The 16,724-nt window shown below is 44.2% G+C and overlaps 1 protein-coding gene across 2 annotated transcripts in view; it reads left to right on the top strand.

The window, feature by feature from the left end:
- Positions 1-7,040: 7,040 nt before the first annotated feature.
- CTNNA2 (catenin alpha 2) overlaps positions 7,041-16,724 on the top strand; it is a 775,311-nt gene continuing 765,627 nt past the window's right edge. The window contains exon 1 of one of the 2 annotated variants that reach the window (XM_074951902.1): positions 7,041-7,222. The gene's annotated coding sequence lies outside the window, so the exon portion shown is untranslated. The remainder of the gene's footprint in view (positions 7,223-16,724) is intronic. The other variant, XM_074951903.1, reaches the window with a different exon arrangement.

Here is a 16,724-nt window from a genome sequence, read left to right as displayed (position 1 = left end):
GGTGAAAAGTGGCCAAAGTTGTATGAATTGTCACAATAATCTGTTATATAGAACTGTTTAAGAAAAGGTCTGAAGAGACAGACTGAATTAATTTAAACAGAAAAGGTCTACTGATACCACTTCAGGACTGTGTTAAGATTATAACTGGTAAACAAACGGAGCAGAGCACAGCCAAAATTGGTGTGTCAGAAATTAGGCTTAGTTGGTGGACAAATAATCAGAGGATGGATTATTTCACTCATCGCCTTTTTGGGGTACTGAGAAAGAGACTTGGGTGGGGAAGAAAGGAATTTTTACCATTACCATAGCTGCAGTGGAAGGATTGTTGCTGTGACACCAGAACTTGATACTCCAGTGGGGACACTTGACCATCATCACTGCACCAGCAAGGACCCAAACTTGATACCTTTGAGAACTTGTTCAGCCTTCCCTTCCCTCGTGCGCTCCTTTCTACCTCTCATTTTTCTCCTGGTCTCTCTCTTTCTCGTGGCTTTTCACCTGATTCTGAAATCCACTGCACATCACCAGCACAGCGATATGAGATGCCCATCCAGCTCTGCTGGCCTGAGAAACTCCAGTGAAGAACAGGAAGGTGAGCTTGGGTCCAGAGCAACAGGCCAACCTGCCAGCCCAAAGCATCCATTCATGGCTGACCAGCTGTGCTATATCCTGAGAACATCAACAAAGCTGTTGTAATGCTTCCTACAGCGACTCAAGAACATGAGTGTCACCCTCAGGGCAGACTGTTAGGAAGTAGGGCACAAACCTCAAATTGGTTGGGAGATCTATACTTAGATGTCACCAACCAATTATCAAGTGTAAACTCCTCAGGCACAATAACAGCCTAAACATGGTGCTACATGCAGTCCCGGTGGATATTCTGTATGCTGCCACCCCAGTGAGTGTACCTTTGTGAAAGATGGTCCCTTACACCAAGAATCATGGCAATATTCAGGTTACTCCCAGTCCCAAAGGACCAGTCACTCATCCCAGGTCAGTTACACCTTAGCTTTCACACAAAAGACAACATTTGTAGCCAATCATATAATAAACTGTATGAAGGCTTATTAAATAGGAAAAGAAAACAAGAGAGTTATTTACAAGGTTAAAGCAGGTAAACATAGATTCACAAATGAGTTACAATATTAAGTTTCAAAAGGTAATAGAAGCTTCTATAGCCAACAAGTTCCATATATCCTTTAGGGCTAAGCCAGTCTAAACAGCTGGATATCTCTTGCTTACCCCCCAGACTGCAAGCAGTATAGAGCTCCTTAGTTTCTCTTGTTTGAGGTTTTTATCCCTCTCCTGCCATGTGCTCTGAACTGCAAACTCAGCTGATAGAAGGAATCCTCTTGCATGATTCATCTTTGGGGTTGGAGGGCAGGAGAGCAGAACTACAACATCCCACAATAGTCTGTCTGGTATTGATGCAGATTACCTGTTTGGAAGGATGTAACACCTTCTGTTGCTTATCATCCCTTCATACTAATTAATGTATGTCTCTCCTGTCTGGTGATGTACACAGTCACAGAGGCTCACAATGCAATCACTCAAACCACACCTTATAATAAGGGATACTGATGTTATAAATGAGATTAATGCATGCAGCAACTCACAAGCATTCAATAAAGACTAAATATATTATTATAATGCCGATACCTATTTAACAATACTGACAGACAGGTGAGCCAGACTGATTCCAGCTATGTATTTGTCAGTAAAAAGAAAAGGAGTACTTGTGGCACCTTAGAGACTAACCAATTTATTTGAGCATGAGCTTTCGTGAGCTACAGCTCACTTCATCGGATGCATACTGTGGAAATTGCAGAAGACAGTATGCATCCGATGAAGTGAGCTGTAGCTCACGAAAGCTCATGCTCAAATAAATTGGTTAGTCTCTAAGGTGCCACAAGTACTCCTTTTCTTTTTGCGAATACAGACTAACACAGCTGTTACTCTGAAACCTGTATTTGTCAGTGTTCACTTGAGACATGGGGACTTCGGCATTAGCTGAAAACAGGCCTGCCAGCATCACAGCTGTATTTCCTGCATCTTTACTATCCTACCTCTTCTTTCCCTTCTGTGTCTGTCTCTTTTGTCTGGAGCAGGAAAGGGATTCAGAATTGAACTAACCCTTTCTTCCTCCTCAGGCAGAACTGTTTGTCTGAATAAGAGACTTTAATCAATATACACTATCTACAAAAAGGAACTTTGTTAAGTTTTGATTACGTTTGTTTTGCATAAAGAATCAGTTTGTTTCAATGCTCTTTACCTCATTTTATTCTTTTTCTTTTGTGCGTTTCAGTCAATAAATTGATAGTCTTTGGCATGAATTTCATAGTGTGTTTGCCATGCTACTAAGCAGCCTAAAGTCTCTGTATATCAAAACCCGAACTTTGTTTAACACTGTTTAATGCCAGACTGTGTTATGTTAATGTCTTTGGCCCATTTACTCCATCTAAATGATACTAATATCATATTTTGCATCTCATCAGTCTGTCTCAAATTAACTCCACCTCCTGTTTTAGGCCTCTATCTTCTCCAATCATTTGCTGAAAACAGCCCATGAGGGCTTCCAAGGACTCCTTATTTTAATCTCTTCTTTGATCTTTCTCCTCCCTTTGTTTTTAGCCTCCTGCCTCTCCAGAAAACTAACATTCTGTTATCTTCATGATTCATCAAAGCCTGAATTGAAATCCAGAAACATCTATAGTCTTCTTCCTACTAAGGTCCTTAAAAACCCTCATGGACTGTTTTCAGCACATGGCAGGTCCAGGGGCAAGTGCATCTTGAGAGGTGCTAGGTAAAGATGCCTCATCCTCAGATTCATTAGCATACTGGGATTCTGTCTGGGGTAGAGAGAAAGGAAAATTACCAATATTAGCCCCCACCATGTGTTAGATATATTTACAAATATAAAATAAGGTGCAGTCCTTACCCTGAAGATCTCACAAACTAAAAGACTGAATAAACACAGACATATGAAGGACAGGGGGAGGAGGTATATATACATTGTTTTGATAATATGTTTTCATTCGTTAGGGACGTAGACCAAGATTACCCATAAGCTGCATAGCTCATGGGCATGGTGTGTGGGGGAACTTCTTCCCTAGGATGGCATCTGCCTCCAAGATCTCCCATTTCCTCCTGGTACTGACTCCTGGCAAGCGGGCTCTGGGTTCTCCCTTCTGCTGCCTCTTCCATGGCCACTTCTGCTGCTCTTGGCTAGGGGGAAGGCAGAATTAAGATCCCTACTTAGCCCTGAAATCTGCAGTTTCCTTATTCCCAAGCCTGGGGAGGGAAGCTATCTCCTCAGACATGGGAATGGGAGGAAGAGAAGACTGGAAACAACCCCTCTCCCAGCACTGAATATTGGGAAGATTGAAGATCCTTGTGACCATCCCCTATGGCTGATGGGGCGTGAAGATTTCTGCAGATCTGCCCTCCCCCTTTCTAAGCCTGAAAAAAGAAAGGGGGAGATGAAAATCTAAGTATCCTTACCTATGTCCCAAGATGAGGGCCTCCTGCTGCCCAAGTGAGCAGCAGCAACAGGGCCCATCTTGGCCTGAGGAGCAGAAGCCATTGATTTGGGGGTTGAAGGCACTGCATGATTTTCGGATGGGGAGGTAGCAGTATATGGTTGAGAGGAGGAGACAGGGACAGCAGTTATTGATTTGGGTGAGGAGGAGGAATAATGGGGGAGAGAGAGAGAGATGGACTGAGAGAATGTGAGATAGGGGAGAAGAGGAGAGAATAGAATCAGATTGGGAGAGAATGTGAAAAGAGTGAGTGAATGACTGAAATGGAGTGAATAAGAATGGAAGATGGATTGAGAGAGAGAGCGAATGACAATAGCTGGATGGAATTTGTGGAATGAGAATGAATGAGATGGAATGAGAACAACAACAAGGTGAATGAGGATGAAGGGACTGCACTCATAAGTATTAAACTTGAACTCAGCCTGTCATTCTGCATGCACTTAAAAACAAAAGTCAGAGGGAACACCAATGTAGACTCTCCCATATCTTGATATAATTAGCTAGTTTCGTGCTGGCATCATGCTGGGGGTGGGGTCTCCAAGAGAGACGTAGATATGGAGAGTTACATAGGGTAGCTGGCCTTTTAGGGAAGATGGGCCCCAATCCAACTGTGACAAGCCTAACTTGCCTCCCCAGGTGGGAAAATGATTTCGGTCATGTGACTAACTCGGTCCATGCCTAGATCTGAGGGGTAAGGAGCTGCTGAACAACAGATGTCAGCCAGCACACAGCCCCAGGAAGGAGGGACTGAGAGACCCTAGCCTTCAAAGGTGAGTTACAGCTCAGGAAGGCCAGAATTTTAAAGCCACAGTCCCAAGACGGAGGACGTTTAAATCTGAAGGGGTGGGCAGAAAGAAGCCTTTGTAGGAGATGAATGATACTGAATTAGACCCCAGCAGAAGGGGAATATTGTTTCAAAGACTGTGACCACATTATTCTGGGAAACGGAGGAAGGTGCCTGCAGGGTCACCCATGCCCGAAGGGGGTGTCGTTTACAGAGAAGTATAGTCTTGTGAACCAGCTCAGTGAAGGTGTTCCATCTGTAAGGACCAAATAGTGTGGTGAGGCTGGCATCACTGTTGAACCTGAGGATGTGAGGAAGTGTCATGGAATAAGACCAGCACAAAAAGGTGTGAATGGTGGGGCTTGTGGGGATTTGGCAGAGATATGTAAGACCTGAATTCTGGAGTTGTACAAGACACATAACAAGATATCCTCCTGCTCCAAGACTAGAAGACACAGAGGGTATGTCTACACAGCAAAGAAAAACCCGGAGCTGGTCCATGCCAGACAACTCGGGCTCGGACTGCGGGGCTGTTTCATTGCTGTGCAGACTTCCAGAGTCAGGCTGAAGCTTGGCTCTAGGACCCTGCTCAGAGGGGTGTCATTTCAGCAATCTAAATCGACAGCAACACATTAGTAACAAGTTGCCTTATTTTGGGATGTTGGTCTCCTGGCCTCTCCCATTACTATACTTAAAACTTATGGGATCTTGAAAGGTGGGCTTAATTTACACACACACTTAAAACTCCAGGAAGATTACTTCTCTTTATAGCACATCCCTCCTATGCCTGCTACCATTTGCTATGCCCCAGACCAACTGGGCACCCTAGGTGTGTGTATGAGACCAAAATCTGAATAAATGAGAGAGCCTGTCCTTGTGCTGAGGTGATTGCCTCATGCCATCTGTGGCTCTCTCTCTGTCAGCCTGGCATGATCCACCCTTGACCACTGTGTCCTGCACCCCATATGATCCAGTGCTATATCCTCTAATGCTACCCTGCCCCATCAGCCCTCCTGTCTTTCTTGCTCTGTGCCTGCTGCTACCTTTTCCATTCCCATGGTAACCCTGCCCACTGCTATCCTGTACTTGAGCTCCACCCTGTGGCCAGCTGTTAATGCCTTAGTCCTGTGCCCACCCCACTGCCCTAAACCATGAACCCCATCTCCCTTTCTGTCCCAGCTCTGTACCCCATATTGTCCTTGTCCAGCACTGTGCCTAGCTACTGCCCAGCCTGGCACTGTGCCTCCTGTACCCAGCTACTGCCCCTGCCCCACTGTGCCCAGCTACTGCCCCTGCCCCACACTGTGCCCCCTGTACCCAGCTACTGCCCCACACTGTGCCCCCATGCTCAGCTTCTGGCCATGCCCCGCACTGGCCCCGTGTCCAGCTACTGGCTATGCCCCACACTTTGCCCAACTGCTGGCCCTACCCCTGCCTTGCACAGTACCCCTGTGCCCCATAGCTGGCTCTGTGCCACAGTGCTCCCCCTGTATAGCTGCCAACCCTGCCCCACACTGTGCCCCCCCATACCCAGCTACTGGCCCTGCCCCACACTGTGCTCTACCCATGCCCAGCTGCTGGCCCTACCTTGTCTTCCCCTGCACATGCCAAGCTGCTCACCCAGCCGCTCGTCCTGCCACACAGCAGTTAGCTGTGCTCTGCACTGCGCCCCCCACATGTCCAGCAGCCGGTTCTGGCCCGCATTGTGCCCCACACCCCATGCCCAGCAGTAGGCTCTGTCCCCCTGGGCCCAGCTGCTGGCTCTGCCCTGTGACCCCCTCCCCCCCCGTGCCTGGCTGCTGGCTCTGCCTTGGACCCCCCACCTGTGCCCGGCTGCTGGCTCTGCCCCGCGCCATGACCCCCGTGCCCACCTGCTGGCTCTACCCTGTGACCCCCCCCCCCCCCCCGTGCTCAGCTGCTGGCTCTACCCTGTGACCCCCCGCCCCCGTGCCCGGCTGCTGGCTCTGCCCTATGAACAACCCCCATGCCCGGCTGCTGCCCCTGCCCTGTGACACCCCCCCCCGTGCCCGGCTGCTGGCTCTGCGACCCCCCACCCCCGTGCCCGGCTGCTGGCTCTACCCTGTGACCCCCCCCGTGCCCGGCTGCTACCTCTGCCCTGTGACACCCCCCCCGTGCCCGGCTGCTACCTCTGCCCTCTGACCCCCCCCCCCGTGCCCGGCTGCTGCCCCTGCCCTCTGACCCCCCCCCCGTGCCCAGCTGCTGCCCCTGCCCTGTGACCTCCCCCCGTGCCCGGCTGCTGCCTCTCCCTGTGACCCCCCCCCCGTGCCCGGCTGCTGGCTCTGCCCTGTGACCCCCCCGGTACCCGGCTGCTGCCTGTGACCCTCCCGTGCCCGGCTGCTGGCTCTGCCCTGTGACCCCCCCCGGTACCCGGCTGCTGCCTGTGACCCCCCCGTGCCCGGCTGCTGGCTCTGCCCTGTGACCCCCCAACCCCGTGCCCAGCTGCTGCCCATCCCAGGCCCGTTTCCCGGCCGCTCTGTGGCGGCCCCCCCCCGGCGCCCGGCCCTTGGTAACGCGGTTTCCATACTCACCGCACCTGCGCACTGAGGCGGCCCGTGCCCCACGCCGCTCTCAGGCAGCCGGGCCGGGACCGGACTCCCCCTCCCCGGGTACTGGAGCCGCCGCCGCCTCCTCCAGTCTCCCCGCCCGGGCGGCGGCGCAGGCGCGCTGCCTCCTCCCCTAGCGGCGGCTGCTCAGAGCCTCGCGGCGGCGGCGGCTCCCGGCTCCCTCAGAGCCCAGCGAGCGCGGCTCGGGCAGCAGGAGGCGGGGACCCGGCGCTGTGTGAGGGGAGCCGCACCGCACCCCTGGCCCGTTAGGGACCGTCGCCGCCGGGGAGAAGCAGGAGGCGAGGGGCTCGCCCATCCCCACCCACCCAGCTGAGGTGAGGCCAGGGCAAAGCATCCTCCCTTTCCTTCGCCCCCCATCCCTCCATCCCCGGGCTCCTTGCCTTCTTGCCCCTTTTCCTTCGCCCTGCTGCCTTCCCCTCATCCTGCCTCGCTCCTTGTTCTCCCCGGCTCCCCTTCTCCTCTCCTTTCTTCTCTCCTTCCCCTCCCACCCTGGCGCCTTCTCCCCCGGTCCCCATTTGGCACCCACCAGAAGGAACCACAATTCTCTCCCGATTTTTAATGCGGTCGTAATGCTCGCCCGGGGCGGGGGAGAATCAGACAGGCACAGGCAGAGATAATCCTCCCCCCCCCCCCCCCGCCCTTCAAGGATGGACTTGAATTAATGGTCATTTTGTGCGGCGTGGATGGTGGGAAGCGGAGGATTATATTTAGGAAGGGAAGGAAAAGGGTCAGAGGTGGCTTGGGTCCTTTCTTTTCCCCCCTGCCATCCCTTGGAGGTGCTTCTAGCTCTCTATTCTTTTCATTGTTTCCCTCTCTTTATTCATTTTTTAAATTCCCCTTTCTTCAGGCATCAGAGGGCTTTTTACCCATCCACCCTGTGTCTCTAATTTACAGCCTTTCTCTGCTGCTGCTCTGATTGTCTCAGTAAGAAGCCACCAGGAAAGGGGAGGGGGGAGGCTAGTGTGGAGAAAGCAGCTTTTTTACACCCTTTCCCTTTAGGCCTCTTCCAATTTCTAATATATTTCAAACCACCCGCTTAATATTTGATTTGGAATCCATCCTGAAAGGTCCTTAGTCCTGTCAAAGCATTTGGTGAGGGGCAAAGAACTAAAGTTTTTAATATGTACAGTGCAACCTTGTCTTTATCCACAGTGTTCTGGGGATGTCAAAAACATTCAGATGAATGGGGTTTGGATAATTAGGGGTGGGAAGTGACAAAGTGTTTTACGCTATGGGACATAGCTGGGTTTTGGATTAGAAGCAGATTCCGCTAAACGTGGGGTGTATAAACAGGGTGGTACTTGGTACGTAGAGGTGTGATTTTTGTTGCTTTGTTTGCTTCTTTGAAGGGCTTTGTTTTGTGGTGTGCACAGTGAACATGTTTTTAAAATGTTGTTATGCAAAACAGAGAGGGTGTTTAAAAGAAACTTGCAAGGGGAATATGTAGCATGCACCTGCTTCTGGATGGGTGGGTGGGTTATATTATCTCGTGACACATTGGGGGTGTAAATTTCTTGTTTCTTTTTAAGGTGCTGGTAAGGCATTTTTAAGAAATGCTTTATGTGAACGCTGCCTTTTCTGTCTTCAGCTTCAATACAAAGATATATAAAGCATTTGTGTAATAGGTACTGTATTCCAGGCAATTTTATTTTTTTCCTCTTCTTTTTCAAACATCCATTTATTGAGCTATAAGAAGTGTATTTATACTCTGTCAGGATGAATGTGTTCCAGCATTCTTGTTATTTTGGAAATAAAAAGATACTATAGCTAGCAATGCAAAACTCTTATCAGTCAAAGGAATGTAAAAACCTTCAAACTGTACCATATTTTGGCATATATTCCTTGAGAACATTAAGATTATGTTAACTTGTCAAGATTACTGCAAATATAGTTGTGTATTTTGGAGCGGAGGGTGAAAAAGTAAGGAATAGACTTAAATCTAGTGATATTCCTGATGAGAACGACAGACTTTATTGGCTCTGTAGCTAACTATTAAAATGTATTTGATTTTTTTCATTTCAGATTTCATGGTTAATGTTATAGTTTTGTAGCTCTCTTCTCTCCCTTCACCCCCTCCCCCAACTGGGGGCATAAAAAATCATAGAAATTAACAGAATTCCTCCTAGAAATGCACAAGCATTGACTTGGGTAGAAGAAATGTTGCAGTCAATCATGTAACAGTATTTAGGGACTGTTAGAGGAATAATGTACCCCCAACTGTATAATGAGACTGTAATTCCATTAATGGGTTCTGGTGACGACATAAGCCACAAGAGTGCAGCTCTACTACCTTGTCAATATCACTGGAACTCTGAGGTGGAATTACAACCTTAATTTATGTATGTTTTGGGGGTTCCTTATGTCATGTTAACATTGAAAATGTGCGGGTACTGCTGAAATGCCACAGAGTCACTTTTAATTACTAGAGTTATTTAATTATCTTTTGTGCCAAATAGTGTTTGTCATGACAGTCTTCTATAGGTACTGTACACTATCTGTATCAGTGGGTTTGGGAAAATTTTCTCTGTATACTCCCCGGCCACTCAGATGGTTAGTTTTCAGGGCAGTGTGGACTCTCAAGTGCTGGCCAAAGAAGGGCAAGCTGTTTGTTCCTTTTCTGTATCCTTTGTTTACAAACAGCCCTCCAAAAGCATAACAAAACAGAAGAGCTCTATTTATGCTAGGATTCGTAACCCAAAACAAAGGATAGAAACAATAAATACAGTAAGTAATGTTAACAAAGAATGCCAATATTAAACTAATATAAAATTATTTGTATTATAGTAGCAGTGTGGAACCAAATCAGGTTTGGGGCTCTATTGTACTGGCTCTGTACAGACATAGAGGAAGACACAGTTCTTCTCCCAAAGAGCTTGCAATCTGATGTAAAAGAAGATACAAGAGGATGTGACAAAATAAATGATTGGGTGAGGAAGAATAAGGGTAACAGTGATAAACGCATGTTTATATAGATTAGTTAAGTGCTCAGCTTGATGACTAACATCATTTAAGGTCTATGTTCTTCAATTATAAGGTATAAATAAAGATATACAATACATTTCAGCAATTACCACTGTCTATCTTCATAGTCATTAGACAAAATAAACTTTTTTTCAGTACTTATCTATGTGTGTGCCTTAATTATTTGGCAATTGCTCAGACACAAACCTTTGATAGAACTTCACTAAGGTACTTTCACTACACTAGGGCTTTATTGAAACTGAAGGTTACCCAAATCACCAATTCGTTTGTGGCGTTTGCTTTCTAAAGCAAAGCACCAAAAACCCTGGCTATGGGACTCTAGTGCCTTATCTACACCAGAAAATTGCCCCTTGCTGATAAGAGTTGTTAGCAAAGGGTACTCTTGAATGCTGGTGAACATGATTTAACTGCTAGTGTAGATGGGACAGATCTGTTCTCCGCACGATTGTAGAAAATGTGATTAAGACGTGATTCTACTAAGAAGAGAAAGGAAGACTTGGCTCATTAACAGGATGGAACTGACAGCTAACTTAATTGTTCCAGAGCACCCGTGGTGACAACAACTGTATTATAATTCCTTATTTTTTTAAAAATAGTGCAGTATTGTTTTATTTGGTTTTCACAATATTTGAAGTATTTTACCTCCTTACTAGAGAATGTAGAAATGTTTGTTGCCACGTTGTAGAAAATGTGTGTGATACTTACTGAAACACGAAATATTAATTAAGCCATAGCACAAGTTTTTAAAAAAATTGAATGGTAAGGGACAGCTAACAATGATTATTCAAGTGGGATACTTCACTGTTTCCTAATAAATTCCATAACCAGAACTATTTTTGTTAAACATTTTTGTTGCTGTGCCATCAAGAATTCTTTTAAAAATCAAAACAGTACTTTATGCTTGTATTGAATCTCTTGTCATCGGGACTCAAAGTGCTTCACAAATATGAGGTCTTGAATCAATCTTGCAGAACAGGAAACTACAACACAAACCAGTTAAGTGATTTATTCAAGTTCATAATGTGAGTCAGTCGGTGAGTTAATAATAAAACACAGGTCTCTCCTGACACGAGATGTCCTACAGATTTTTCTCCAATAACTCTCCCATTTCATTGTAAATGAGGCATTCTGGTAAACTCTGGAGTGAATAGATAGGTTGAGGACAGGGTTAAACCATTAAAATCCAACTACTCTAGGAAACTGAACTGTGGCTGATAACTTTTATCTGTACAGCTGGTTGAAACTTAGAATTTCCATTCTACAGGAAAGACCGACATTTAAAATTTCTTTTTGTCCCAAATTGGAATGAAAAGATGAAATTTGAAAATTTCTTTAAAAATGAAAATTCCCCCAAAAGTTATTTTAGAACTATTGAACAACCTTGTAGAAGTGCTGCTTTTAGACTTTTATATTATATTATCAACATGAAATGCTTCAAAGCTTTTTGTAACATTACAAAGAAATCTATCAATTCCTGTTTGAAAATTTTTGACCAGCTGCAGTTATCAGTCACAGTTTCCCCTGTACTGGTGTTCTTAGTGTATGCACAATGTGCCTCAGGTGGCATGTGACCAGGATTCATCACTGAATTTGGTCTGCTGGTTGGATCATTGAAAGAAGGAAAAATCCAAACACCCCCTCATGCAACCCCCTCCTCCTCCTGTTTCAGCATTGTTACAGAGACTGGACCAATTTTTCAAGATTTAATGAGAATTGATCACTTCTAGTAAGGTTGAATCCCATAAAATATTCAGTAAGATTACATCACCTGGTTTTTGTTTGAGAGGTAGGAAAAGAATAATAATTGGCAGTTATATAGTGCTTTACATATTCAAAGTGTTTTATAAGTATTAACTAATAGACAGTGTAGGCTCTTTTGGGAGTCAGTTGCTATTGTAAACGGGGTTGGAATGATTAAGTTAGGTATAACTTCTCTCCTCTCCTCCCCTCTTCTCTTTGTCTTTATATTTGGGTTTCTTAATCGTGTTTATATGCTGCAAAAGGCTTAGAATGCATTTGAAGATGGCGATGGGGGACACTTTGTAAATGGATGACATAATTTTCAAGTGACTTAGCATCTGTCCCTTTTAATGAAACTTAAACTCTGAAATGCCTCAGTCACTTTTGAAAATGGGACTTAAGCTTCTAAGTCTCAAGCGCTTTTGAAAATTTTACCTGAAATGATTAATTTGTTCATGATGTTAATAAATAATAGACTTTAATTTTTAAAATATTTTTAAAATACCTTATTGTTTACTAGTAAGCCATCTTTTCTATATTGCCTTGAATCCGTGTGTAGGGAAATATGTATCAATTTACATTAATGTCCCTTCGGGACATAAGGAGGCCATTAAACTTCTCAATTTCAGCGCTTCTCCTACAAAAATGGACCAGTTGACAACACTTTCTCATTCAGAGTCTGAGTGAAGCTGAATCCATCGTGTGATAGCTTTTACCATACTTGCTTATCACTTTAAGAAAACGGCTTTGACTAGAGAGCTTAATGTATCAAAATAGAAAAGACCAAAGGGAAAATGTCTTTAATATGTAACTTTTCAGTTAGAATCACATACTTATGGTATATATAAATATACCTCTTTTTAATTTATTTCTCTTTTTGATATTAAGATTTTATTTTCTGTTACATTGTTAGGTATTTTTCTTGCAGAATGTTTGTTATAACTAGATTTAAATTAGTAGCAAGTGACATGTCATTGTTGAAGCAATTCCAAGAGCTTTATATTAACAGTAGATCAGTGAGTTGAATCCAGAAGAAAATATTATTAAACTACAGTAGTAGTAATTGTGCCCTTTCCAAAGGAATCATATTAACAAGTATGAATGTAAGAAAACCTATTGAGAAGAAGCGCAAAAATTATTTGCAGTTCTAACTTGCTTGAATAGTTTGAGGAGACATATTTGTCTGATGAGTTTTTATATATACTTGGCTGCTTCTGGAAAAGAGATTTTGGTATTTTCTGTTTCAGTTAGGATAAGATGTTATTTTTATTTTAATGTCGGTTTAGGACTTTTGAGTCCACATATCTTGTAATCTTACAAATTATGTAAATAAATGTGCAACACAGGCAGTGTTTCCTGTGATGAAATATCTTTTGCCCTTGAGTGTTTGCTGAACAACCTCTTTTTCTGCTTTAAATTATCAAGTTTGTGCTGTGTTGAGTTGTCCATTATTGACAATGGCCCCAATTCTGCAATTCTTTGTTTATGTGCGCACAGCTACACCCATATAGAGCCCAGATGAATCAGCAGGGCTCCATGTGGGTACAATGGTGCATCTGCACATAGAGAATTACAGGATTGGGGTCAATGTTAACACTTAAGGCTAGATTCACAAAGAAGATTTCAACTCCTAGTGGCCGCTGTAGATGCCACTGGCATTCACAAAACCATTGCTCAGCAGCTGCCAAACCTTGTAGGCACCTACATTTCTTCTAGGTATGTGCAAAACCACCTACGTTCTGACACTGATTAGCAGTTCAGTGCCGAACTAATTTCTAAGCCCAGGCAGGAGTCTCAAACTACATGTTTCCCTGAATGTCTTGCCTGCAGAGCCCGATCCAGCAGTCATGCTCTGATCATGCCTAACCTACACAAAAGAGAGCAAAGAGGAGGTGCTGCTGCCCCCTTTATATCTGTTAGCCCAGTATTTACAGCACTTGTCAGGATATGAGAGATTCATGTTCAAATCTCCACTCTTTTTCTAATTTGGAGTAGCTAATTGAACTCGGGACTCCTGCCTCCCAGGTGAGTGCTATAACCAATGGGCTATATGAGCGTATTTTGAGACAGGCCTCTCTCAGTGTTTCCTTTTGAAGCTGTTGTGTTTAAATAATCATTGGGCCAGAGAGTGAGTGTGACTCTATATAGGCCACTCACTTGGGATATGGGAGACCTGGGTTCAAGTCAGTGCTCTGAATCAGGCAAAGTGGGGATTTGAATCTTGATCTCTCACATCCGTGTTAAGTGCACTAACCACTGAGTACAAGGTGGATGAGGGGGAGTTTTAGCTGTGCTATGTCGTCCTCCTTATTTTTTGGCAAGAAAAGGCTAACCTGTCTTAGGCTGTGAATCCTGAATGGAGGGAAGTGCCTCCTTCGGGCCAGGAGTTAGGTGCCTAACTCCCTTTTGAGGGGTGGGGCCTAAGGCATTTCTTCCCTCTCCAGTATTTCCTACTGGCTAGCTTTGGCAGCTCCCCACTCAGCATACTAGCTTCTGTGAATCTCTTTTTTAGGTGCCTAACTCTCCCTGTGCATTGTATGGGAAGCTTGGGTGCCTGACTTAAGGTTGTGAAATCTGCGAGGTGGCAGGGAGTTTAAAAGGTGGATATTGCAACACTCAGTGTTGCTATGCCTAAGTCTTCCTTGTAAGTCTAGCCCTTAAAATTTGTGCTTGGTCTTTGCTGTATAATATAGACTTTCATAAATCTATAAGGTAAAATAAAAGAGCTGCAGTCTTTGTTTAATAGTACAAAGAGGACAAAGCCCATGGTTAACATCCTGGAAGTAAAAATTATGATGGTTTTGACTAATAGAATTATATTCATTGAGAAATTGCTAATAGAATTATATTCACTGAGATATTCTGAGCTAATTTACACCAGTGTAAATCCAGAATAACTCCAGTGACGTAAGTGGAATTAATCCAGATTTGCAGTGGTATAAATGAGATCAGATTGTGACCTGTAGTTTATCTAGCACCTAGAAAAATAATATATTTATTTAAAATGAGCTATAGCATGCTGATTACCTTTTGTCTACAGAGTAAACAACTAAGAAGTGAGCACAAATTGCTGTATCTTGGTAGTTTACTTAATCATAACGTTGGTAGAAGTGGTCAGCTAATTTCCATTGTTACATTGGTGTAAATCCAGAGCAGCTTTAATGAAAAGTTACTCAAAATTCTGATCTGTGCACCTGAAAGCAACATTTTCACTTAGTATCTTCTCCTTTAAAAGTATGTGTATGTGTGTGGTGAGAGAGAGAAATGTCTTTAAAAAACTTCCAACTACATTATTTTGAAATATGAAATAATAGGATACACAGGAAGACTTAAAAATAATAGGATACATGGTTAGACTTGTATTTTAACTGAATGGGAGAGGCTTTTATATGATAAGGTCCAAGTTCAGGCCCTCAAGTTTCTGTATGTCTTCTGCAAAAGCTTGTGGCCCAATATCTAGAGCAGAACAAGTGCTGTGTTCCTTACACCACTCCGCATGTCATTGCTGTCATCTATATTTATGAGGTCTAATCTTGCATTCTGGCTGCATTTCACTTTTAAAATGTATTTGTAATTTTTAAGCCTCCACATCCTATAAATAATTTGGGTAAGCTTTGTTTTTTGAGGATTTTTATTTAATTTTTAAGAATTAAAATACAAACTACTCTAAAAATGACTATCACAAATTCACAGTGAGGTTCCATGTTTGCTGACTTTCCTTGATTTCTAGAACCAGTTTTCTCTCTCTTCTGATAAAAAAGATATATTTTTGAAACTGCCAGTGTTGCAGGCTCAGTCTACAATCTGAAAACCAAGATGGGTTGTTTTTGGCTTGTTTATAGTAACCAATAATACAATTCTGAAGGCTAACTGTTTTACTTGGATACACACATTAAAGTCTCATTAAAAAGATTCCAGGACGACCTTCTGCTCCCTGGGCATTCATACCCTGGCCCCAAAGAAGAAACACCACATACAAATGTATAAGCCAAGCCCTTCTCCCCCATAGCCTTTCTACCATCAAAACTGTATGAGCTGCCAAGCAAATGCCAGAAGAAACAAAAACCAAGGTATACAGCCTCCTCTACCTCAGCCATTCAACCCCTTCTACCATCCAGGGGTTACTTTTGATGGGATGCTCAAGAACTGCATACCATTACTTATGTCATTCCCTCCCTGCACCCTTAACCTTTGGTGGCTGACTATCATACTTTGCCCACAACTAGAGAGTAATAAAAAGGACAAGTGGGTACTAGATATCATCCTTTCTGGCTACACCATTGAATTTCCTTCCACTCGCCCCCACAAACCTCTTTTCTGTCCCCTCTGTAGGGACCACTCTCATGAGGAGATTCTCTACCAGGAGGTGGACTCTCTCCTCCAATGAGGAGATATCGAGCAAGTGCCACCTCAACATCAAGGGAAAGGGTTCTACTCCCAAAATTTCATAGTCCCCAAGAAAAAAAGGAGGATGTAGACCCATTCTTGATATGTCAGCTGAATATTTTATTTGCAGCTCAAAATTCCATTTTGTTATGTTTGCATTGATAATCTCCTCCCTGGTGAAGTGCATTTGGTTCATGGCTCTCATCATGAAAGTTCAGAGTAGTTCCATTTGGGCTGGCAGCAGCACCCATGGTCTTCATGAAGATCATCTCAGGGGTGGTGGCTCACATGAGATGAAATGGCTATGCAGTATTTCTATACCTAGACAATTGGCTTCTAGCAGACTGATCTAGCTGGGAAGTTCAGCTGACAATTTTATTTTTGCTTCGCCTTCTGGCATCATTGGGAGTCTGCGTAAACAGGGAAAAGTCTACTTTGACTTCCAGAAAAATCATAAATCTTCTAGGAGTGACCTTGACTTGACTCAGCAAAGGCCTACCTCCATGTGGACAGATCCCTGGCCAAGAACAGCCTGATAAGAAGTTGCCCATAGGTTTCGAACCACAGTCAGAGTCTGTCTTTCCCTGCCATGTGGCCTTGTGTTGTTATGTAACACCACTTGCCAGGCTTCACCTCCTACAGGCCTAGCTTTGGTCTGTTTACTCAGACAACATGACAGAGACAACATGAACACCAGGGTAACAATTC

The sequence above is a fragment of the Natator depressus genome, chromosome 4 (assembly GCF_965152275.1).
Source record: "Natator depressus isolate rNatDep1 chromosome 4, rNatDep2.hap1, whole genome shotgun sequence".
In the NCBI taxonomy this organism is placed as follows: domain Eukaryota; kingdom Metazoa; phylum Chordata; order Testudines; family Cheloniidae; genus Natator; species Natator depressus.
Note: the sequence above shows the minus strand (reverse complement) of the source record. Positions and strands in the feature narration are given on the sequence as shown.